This window comes from Aythya ferina (genome assembly GCF_964211825.1).
Source record: "Aythya ferina genome assembly, contig: HAP1_SCAFFOLD_237, whole genome shotgun sequence".
Classification (NCBI taxonomy): domain Eukaryota; kingdom Metazoa; phylum Chordata; class Aves; order Anseriformes; family Anatidae; genus Aythya; species Aythya ferina.
In genome coordinates, this window is record NW_028181300.1 from 101766 (window position 1) to 109838 (window position 8073).

Genomic DNA, 8073 nt, shown 5'->3' on the forward strand with positions numbered 1-8073 from the left:
GCTTGAGGCTTTTTTTGTAAGGGCGGTGAGGGTTCCAGTGAGTGCTGGTAAATGCAGTTCTCGAGCACTCGGCCTGTGATTGGCCATGCTGGCTGTGCGGGGAATGCTGGTAGGTGTAGTTTTCCGGCAGTGGGAGGCCATGTTGTGTGCCCAGAGCATGCCGGGAGATGTAGTTCTCGGGACTCCGGACTTCCGGGAGGCCATGTTGCGTACCCAGAGTATGCCGGGAAATGTAGTTTTCGGATTCGGGACTTCCGGGAGGCCATGTTGAATGCCCAGAGCATACCGGGAGATGTAGTTCTCGGGAACTAGGGTTAGGGGCAAGGTTTGGCGTAGAGTTAGGGTTTCGGGTGAGGGTTGGGGTTGGGGGTTATTGTTAGGGTTAGTGGTTTAGGGTTAGGCTTAGAGGGTTATGGTTAGGGATAGGTTAGGGGTAGGTTTAGAGGGTTAGGGTAAGGGTTAGGGGTTAGGGGTTGGGACTGTGGTTAGGCTTATGGTAAGGGTTAGGGTGAGGGTATTAGGGTTAGGGTTCGGGTTCAGATTAGGGTAAGGGTTAGGGCAAAGGTAAGTGTTAGGGTAAGGCTAAGGGTAAGGCTTAGAGTGAGGATAAGGTTTAGGGAAAGGGTTAGGTTTAGGGTAAGGATTAGGGTAAGGGTAAGGATTAGGGTTAGGTTTGGGGTAAGAATAAGGGTAAGCTAATGGTTAGGATAAGGGTAAGGGTTAGGGTAAAGGTTTTCATTTTTTAAAGCTGAAACGCAGTATGCAATCTGGGACGTCACAGCCAGAGCTGCCTATGGCAAGGTGAAAGAGGAAAAGATGGAGCAGATGTTCTACTCCTAGTTTTTTCTTTATACGTAAATAAAAGTTTGAGCTAATTCCAGTTGGAAGAGTTCCAATTACTTGCTTGGTCATAATGTCTTTTAATATTGAAAGCTGCAGCAAAAGCATGGGGATTTTTGCTTCTAGAAACACCCTAGTTCTCTTGTCTGCACTATGCATGCTTTTGAGCTAAAACTGATTAAAAAATAAAAAGAAAAATCACACACACACACACACAAAAAAAAAAAAAAAACAAACACCACAGCTGCTGCTGCTGCTCTCTTCCTACTTTCTTGTGCTTTGCCCCTTCCCTTCCCAGGTGATTGGGTTTGGGTGCTAGTCGGGGCCAAATGGTATGTGAGTCCCAGGCATCCCCTCAGAGAGCTCATTCTGCTTGGGCTGCTCTTTGGGGTGTTTGTTTTTCCTTCGGTCAGTTGCAGGCTTCTTCAGGTGGATGAGAGTTTATGGACTGATGCGTTTCCAAGTAGCGAGGGGTACGCACATCTTTTTGAGGTAACAGCTAGTAGGATCTGTTAGAATAATGTAGTACTTGGTGCCTTTATTGCATGCAGTTCTTTATCAGGTGAGTAACTGTTGCGAGTAACTGAAGTCAATGTTACTTGGTGTGTTTGCTATGCAGTGCCTGTGCGGACTATTGCACGAGACACAGCTTTCTGACATCTGGCCCAGCAACTACTAAATAAGGGGAGGGGAGAAGCTGAAGAACGACCAAAGGACAAAGCCTGGGAGGAAGACTACGAGCCTTCAGTACGAGCGGCCCCCAGAGGGACCACCGGAGACTGATAACGCCTGCACCAGTGGGAGGGTTTGGATTCTGGGAACTAATTAGAATAACCCTGCCTTTTGTAGAAGTAGTAATGAATATGTATTAGCCTAGCAGCATAAAAACCAGCCGCCTGATGTAACTTGTGTGCGTCTTGGTGGAGCAGAGACTCCTGGCGCACCCAGCGCTGCTTGCTTACCTCTATTCCTTTAATAAATCATAAACATTAATTGTAAGCCTATTTGGGACTCGGTCATTTATTACAAGTGGGACCTCCCGATGGGTGGAAGCTGTCGGGATAGCTCGGGATGCTGAGGCATGGTGCTGCAAGGAGGTTGGTGGTCGGTGGCGCCCTGGGGCAGGCCGAATTGGGAGGGGGCGAGGCGGCGGGTGGTCGGTGGCTTCTGTGGAAAAGGCGCTTGTATGGGGGGGCTGCGCATTCAGAGGAACCTTGACAGGCTGCAGATAGGGGCAGGCAGGAACCTTTTGAAGTTCAGGAGAGGGAAATGCCAAGCCCTACCCCTAGGGAGAAACACCTCTGTTTACCAGCACTGGCTAGCTCGATACTGAATAAGCATTTCTTCATGGAAGGGGTGCTTTGCTATTAGAACAGGCTGCCCGGGGAAGTGGTAAGAGACCCGATCCTTAAAAGTATTGAAGAGACATGTGGACATAGCCCGGGAGTCCGGCCTCCGGCAGGGCGGGATCTGGCTCTTCCGAGCCCCTGTGCTCCGGTCTTGTGCGACGCGTTTGCAAGCAGCACCGGGTGCCGGGTCCGACATCGGACGGTTCGGGGACGGCGATTCCGGGGCCGTCGGCTAGCGGGGGCCGGCTATGTCGTGTCCCGGGGATCCGACTTCAGGGGGCGTGGGGGCCGGCCGTGCAGTGAAGCGGGGGGCTGGCGTCCGCCGGCTTCCCAGAGAGCGGGCTTTCGGTGCCGTGCGGTTCGGTGGCCGGCCGTCCCGAAACCCTGGGCACCGGTCTTGTGCTAGACTCAGCGGGCTCCGGGGCCGAACTCGGCTTCTCGGGGCCGGCGGTCGCGGTGTCCAGGTGTCCCGCCTCGGGCGGCGCGGGGCCGGCTGTCCCTAGCAGCTGGGTTCCCAAGAGCTTCTGGGCTCCCAAGCGTCGCCCAAGACCGGATCCCAGAGAATCGGGACGGCCGGCCGCACCGCTGCGACTAGCACAAGCGTCTCCCGACAACGGAGCCCAGGAGCTTGCGAGGGTCAGATTCCGCGCCCCGGGATAGAGAAACGGGGAGCGCGGGTCGGCCGGCCGCAGCTTCGCACGGGACCGAACCCCCTGTCTCCGGCACGGCCAGACCCCGAGCCGGCAGACAGCAGCCTCCCGCTTCACGGCACAGTCGGCCCCCAACCCGCCCGAGTTCTGATCGCCGGGACACGGGACAGCCGGCCGCGCCGCCCGAGGCCGGACACCTGGAGCCCGGGACCGCCGTCCCTGACAAAGCCAAAGTCGGACCCGGACCCCGCTGCGGCTAGCACACGCGTCGCCCAGGACCGCAGCCTAGGACCTCGGGACGGTCGCATCCCGCGCCTCCGGCAGGAGCTACCCGGGAGGGCAGGACGGCCTGCCGCAGCTCCGCAAGAGACCGAACCTGCTGGATTCCGGGACGGCCAGAGCCCGAGCCGGTGGGCAGCAGCCTCCCGCTTCACGGCTCGGCAGGCACCCACGTCGCCCGACTTCGGACCCACGGGACAGCCGGCACCCGCGCCGCCGGAGGCCGGACACACGGGCCTCGGCATCGCCGTCCCCGAACCGCACGAAGTCACACACGGTCTCCGGTGCGTCCAGCACACGCATCGCAAAGACCGGAGCCCAGATTATAGGATCAGCCAGCCCCGCGCCGCCCGAGGTCGGACCGGGAACCCGGTGCGCTTGGCACATGCGTCGCCCAAGAACGGCGCCCAGGGCCGCGGGATGGTCGTGCGTCACGCAGCCCGAGTTCGGACCCCCGGAACACAGGACAACTGGCACCCGCGCCACCGGAGGACAGAATCCCGTGCCCCGGGATTGTGTTGTATTTTCTCCCCCTCCCTCTTTGACGAGAGGGGGAGTGAGGGAGCGGTTGTGGTGGAGCTCGGCTGCCCACCTGAGTAAAACCACCACTGTCCTTTTTGGTGCCCAACGTGGGGCTCGAGGGTTGAGATAACAGTAGTATTGATTGAAGTATTTACAACTAACATATTGGTTGTCATAATGCTCGGTTTTCTGGTAATACTTTTCTGTGTGGATATGTTGTATGTAGCCCACTCTGTTTTCTTTTTTCCTTTACATCCGATCGGAGAAAATGTTGAAGTCTGTGCTTGTTTTTTTTAACATGTTGTGCTGTAACATACTGGCCTTCAGTTTGGTTTGGTATTCAAGCCCGGCATTGTTATCCTCCTGGTCTCCTGGAGATTATATTATTGACAATATTAAGAATTACAGTGCCTTCTTTTTTGCCCCCAGCAGTCAATCAGTGAATAATATCGGGTGTGGTGTCTTCTACTTTTCTCCCTGTGGGCTAATTACAGCAGCCTTTCAGTATCTTGGATACCCCTGGTGAGATATTATCCTCATATACTAGGTGTAGTGTTTGTCTTCTTCCCCAAGGCAAAGCAGTTTATTAAGAATATTATCCAGGGACCTGTCCCCAGACAAAGTTGTGGGTGGCAAGGTGTGTGGGGGGATTTGGGCAGGTACCTATCACGGTTTTCTCCTCCAATGGTTCTAAATTTCACCCCTGAACAAGTACAAAATCCAAGAAAGTTGTTAGAATGTTTGAAAGATGTATGCCCTGACCCTGGCAATACTAGAGAACTCCTCTAGCTGGCTGCACTCTGCTGGGGTCTGGCTTACGCCTATCAGATGTCAATTAACATTGCCCAGCACCCTCAAGGGGATAGGGAGGTTCTTGAATTTGATGATGAGACAGCACACACTGTGACCACCCTAGAGGACCGACCATCTTTGGTATCAGTCGCCCCCGTAGTAAAGACAAAACAGTGGAAACGGAGATCAGGTCGTTTAGTAAGGGAAGGAGCGCCTCCTATGGATGAGGGAGAAGAGGAAAAGGCAAGCGGCTCTAAAGCAGCGTTATCACGGCAACATCACGAAGAAGAGACTGAAATCATAGATGAATCAGAAACTACTCGGTCTCTATCCTTGAGTGAGCTGCGAGAAATACGAAAAGCCTTCAGTCGCCGTCCAGGTGAGCACATCCTCACTTGGCTGCTTCGACGCTGGGATAGTGGGGCCAATACCCAACAGCTAGAAGGCAACGAAGCCAAGCAGCTGGGATCCCGCAAGCCTCTGGGAAGATTGAGAGGTACAATGGACTGTTAAAAACTATGCTGCGAGCATTGGGTGCTGCGACATGGAAACATTAGGATATAAACCTACCAGAGGCCACTTGCTTAGTTAACAACAGGGGGTCTGAAAGCCGTGCTGGTCCTGCTGAAACAAAACCCCTACACACTGTGGGAGAGGCTAAAGTCACTGTAGTGCATGTGGGGAAGTGGATGGGGAAGGCGGTGTGGGTTGCCCCTGCCATGGGAAAAGGCAAACCCACTCGTGGGATTGTCTTTGCCCAAGGTCCAGGGTATACCTGGTGGGTGATGCAGAAAGATGGGGATATCAAGTGTGTGCCTCAAGGAGATTTAACACTGGGAGAAAATTAATCTGTCATCCAAGTTATGTGTTGTAGGAGGACACTGCAGAATCAATGAAAGGTCAACTTTGCAAGGAACCAGGCAAGTGCAACAGTGATGTGAGCTAAGCTGGTGCTGGTGTCAAGAAAACCAACTTCGCCTGCCCTGAGTGACCACTTTGACAGATGATGGTGAAACCATCAACAGTTTTTTATGAGCATTTTGGGAAAATACCTATAGAATAAAGAGAAGTACAGACATAAAAATGCTTCAATGGACAGAAAACTATGGTGATGAGACCATCTATATACTAAACTGTACCTGATTGTGACACAAAAGTTATGGAATAAGGGGTGGAAGTTGTGTTGGGTCTGTCTGAGCTGGAGTCACCGTTTCCCTGCAGCAGCCCGCACAGTGCTGTACTCTGCACTCGTAGCTGGAACAACACTGAAATCACTCCAGTGTTGTGCCTATTGCTGCATAGTGCTGGCACAGCATCAGGACTCTTTCCAAGTCCCTAAGAGCCAGGCACGAGTGCCTTCTGTCCCGTGTTCCGGGGGTCCGAACTCGGGATGCGTGACGCACGACCATCCCGCGGCCCTGGGCGCCGTTCTTGGGCGACGCATGTGCCAAGCGCACCGGGTTCCCGGTCCGACCTCGGGCGGCGCGGGGCTGGCTGATCCTATAATCTGGGCTCCGGTCTTTGCGATGCGTGTGCTGGACGCACCGGAGACCGTGTGTGACTTCGTGCGGTTCGGGGACGGCGATGCCGAGGCCCGTGTGTCCGGCCTCCGGCGGCGCGGGTGCCGGCTGTCCCGTGGGTCCGAAGTCGGGCGACGTGGGTGCCTGCCGAGCCGTGAAGCGGGAGGCTGCTGCCCACCGGCTCGGGCTCTGGCCGTCCCGGAATCCAGCAGGTTCGGTCTCTTGCGGAGCTGCGGCACGCCGTCCTGCCCTCCCGGGTAGCTCCTGCCGGAGGCGCGGGATGCGACCGTCCCGAGGTCCTAGGCTGCGGTCCTGGGCGACGCGTGTGCTAGCCGCAGCGGGGTCCGGGTCCGACTTTGGCTTTGTCAGGGACGGCGGTCCCGGGCTCCAGGTGTCCGGCCTCGGGCGGCGCGGCCGGCTGTCCCGTGTCCCGGCGATCAGAACTCGGGCGGGTTGGGGGCCGACTGTGCCGTGAAGCGGGAGGCTGCTGTCTGCCGGCTCGGGGTCTGGCCGTGCCGGAGACAGGGGGTTCGGTCCCGTGCGAAGCTGCGGCCGGCCGACCCGCGCTCCCCGTTTCTCTATCCCGGGGCGCGGAATCTGACCCTCGCAAGCTCCTGGGCTCCGTTGTCGGGAGACGCTTGTGCTAGTCGCAGCGGTGCGGCCGGCCGTCCCGATTCTCTGGGATCCGGTCTTGGGCGACGCTTGGGAGCCCAGAAGCTCTTGGGAACCCAGCTGCTAGGGACAGCCGGCCCCGCGCCGCCCGAGGCGGGACACCTGGACACCGCGACCGCCGGCCCCGAGAAGCCGAGTTCGGCCCCGGAGCCCGCTGAGTCTAGCACAAGACCGGTGCCCAGGGTTTCGGGACGGCCGGCCACCGAACCGCACGGCACCGAAAGCCCGCTCTCTGGGAAGCCGGCGGACGCCAGCCCCCCGCTTCACTGCACGGCCGGCCCCCACGCCCCCTGAAGTCGGATCCCCGGGACACGACATAGCCGGCCCCCGCTAGCCGACGGCCCCGGAATCGCCGTCCCCGAACCGTCCGATGTCGGACCCGGCACCCGGTGCTGCTTGCAAACGCGTCGCACAAGACCGGAGCACAGGGGCTCGGAAGAGCCAGCTCCCGCCCTGCCGGAGGCCGGACTCCCGGGCTATGTCCACATGTCTCTTCAATACTTTTAAGGATCGGGTCTCTTACCACTTCCCCGGGCAGCCTGTTCTAATAGCAAAGCACCCCTTCCATGAAGAAATGCTTATTCAGTATCGAGCTAGCCAGTGCTGGTAAACAGAGGTGTTTCTCTCTAGGGGTAGGGCTTGGCATTTCCCTCTCCTGAACTTCAAAAGGTTCCTGCCTGCCCCTATCTGCAGCCTGTCAAGGTTCCTCTGAACGCGCAGCCCCCCATACAAGCGCCTTTTCCACAGAAGACACCGACCACCCACCGCCTAGCCCCCTCCCAATTCGGCCTGCCCCAGGGCGCCACCGACCACCAACCTCCTTGCAGCACCACGCCTCAGCATCCCGAGCTATCCCGACAGCTTCCACCCATCGGGAGGTCCCATTTGTAATAAATGACCGAGTCCCAAATAGGCTTACAATTAATGTTTATGATTTATTAAAGGAATAGAGGTAAGCAAGCAGCGCTGGGTGCGCCAGGAGTCTCTGCTCCACCAAGACGCACACAAGTTACATCAGGCGGCTGGTTTTTATGCTGCTAGGCTAATACATATTCATTACTACTTCTACAAAAGGCAGGGTTATTCTAATTAGTTCCCAGAATCCAAACCCTCCCACTGGTGCAGGCGTTATCAGTCTCCGGTGGTCCCTCTGGGGGCCGCTCGTACTGAAGGCTCGTAGTCTTCCTCCCAGGCTTTGTCCTTTGGTCGTTCTTCAGCTTCTCCCCTCCCCTTATTTAGTAGTTGCTGGGCCAGATGTCAGAAAGCTGTGTCTCGTGCAATAGTCCGCACAGGCACTGCATAGCAAACACACCAAGTAACATTGACTTCAGTTACTCGCAACAGTTACTCACCTGATAAAGAACTGCATGCAATAAAGGCACCAAGTACTACATTATTCTAACAGATCCTACTAGCTGTTACCTCAAAAAGATGTGCGTACCCCTCGCT

At 56.4% G+C, this 8073-nt stretch overlaps 1 long non-coding RNA gene across 1 annotated transcript; it reads left to right on the forward strand.

Annotated features, from left to right (window-relative positions):
• Positions 1 to 1259: 1259 nt before the first annotated feature.
• On the forward strand, positions 1260 to 1844 carry LOC311428998. Its single transcript, XR_014687990.1, has 2 exons — positions 1260 to 1332; positions 1460 to 1844. It is a non-coding gene; the product is annotated as an uncharacterized lncRNA (long non-coding RNA).
• Positions 1845 to 8073: the final 6229 nt, after the last annotated feature.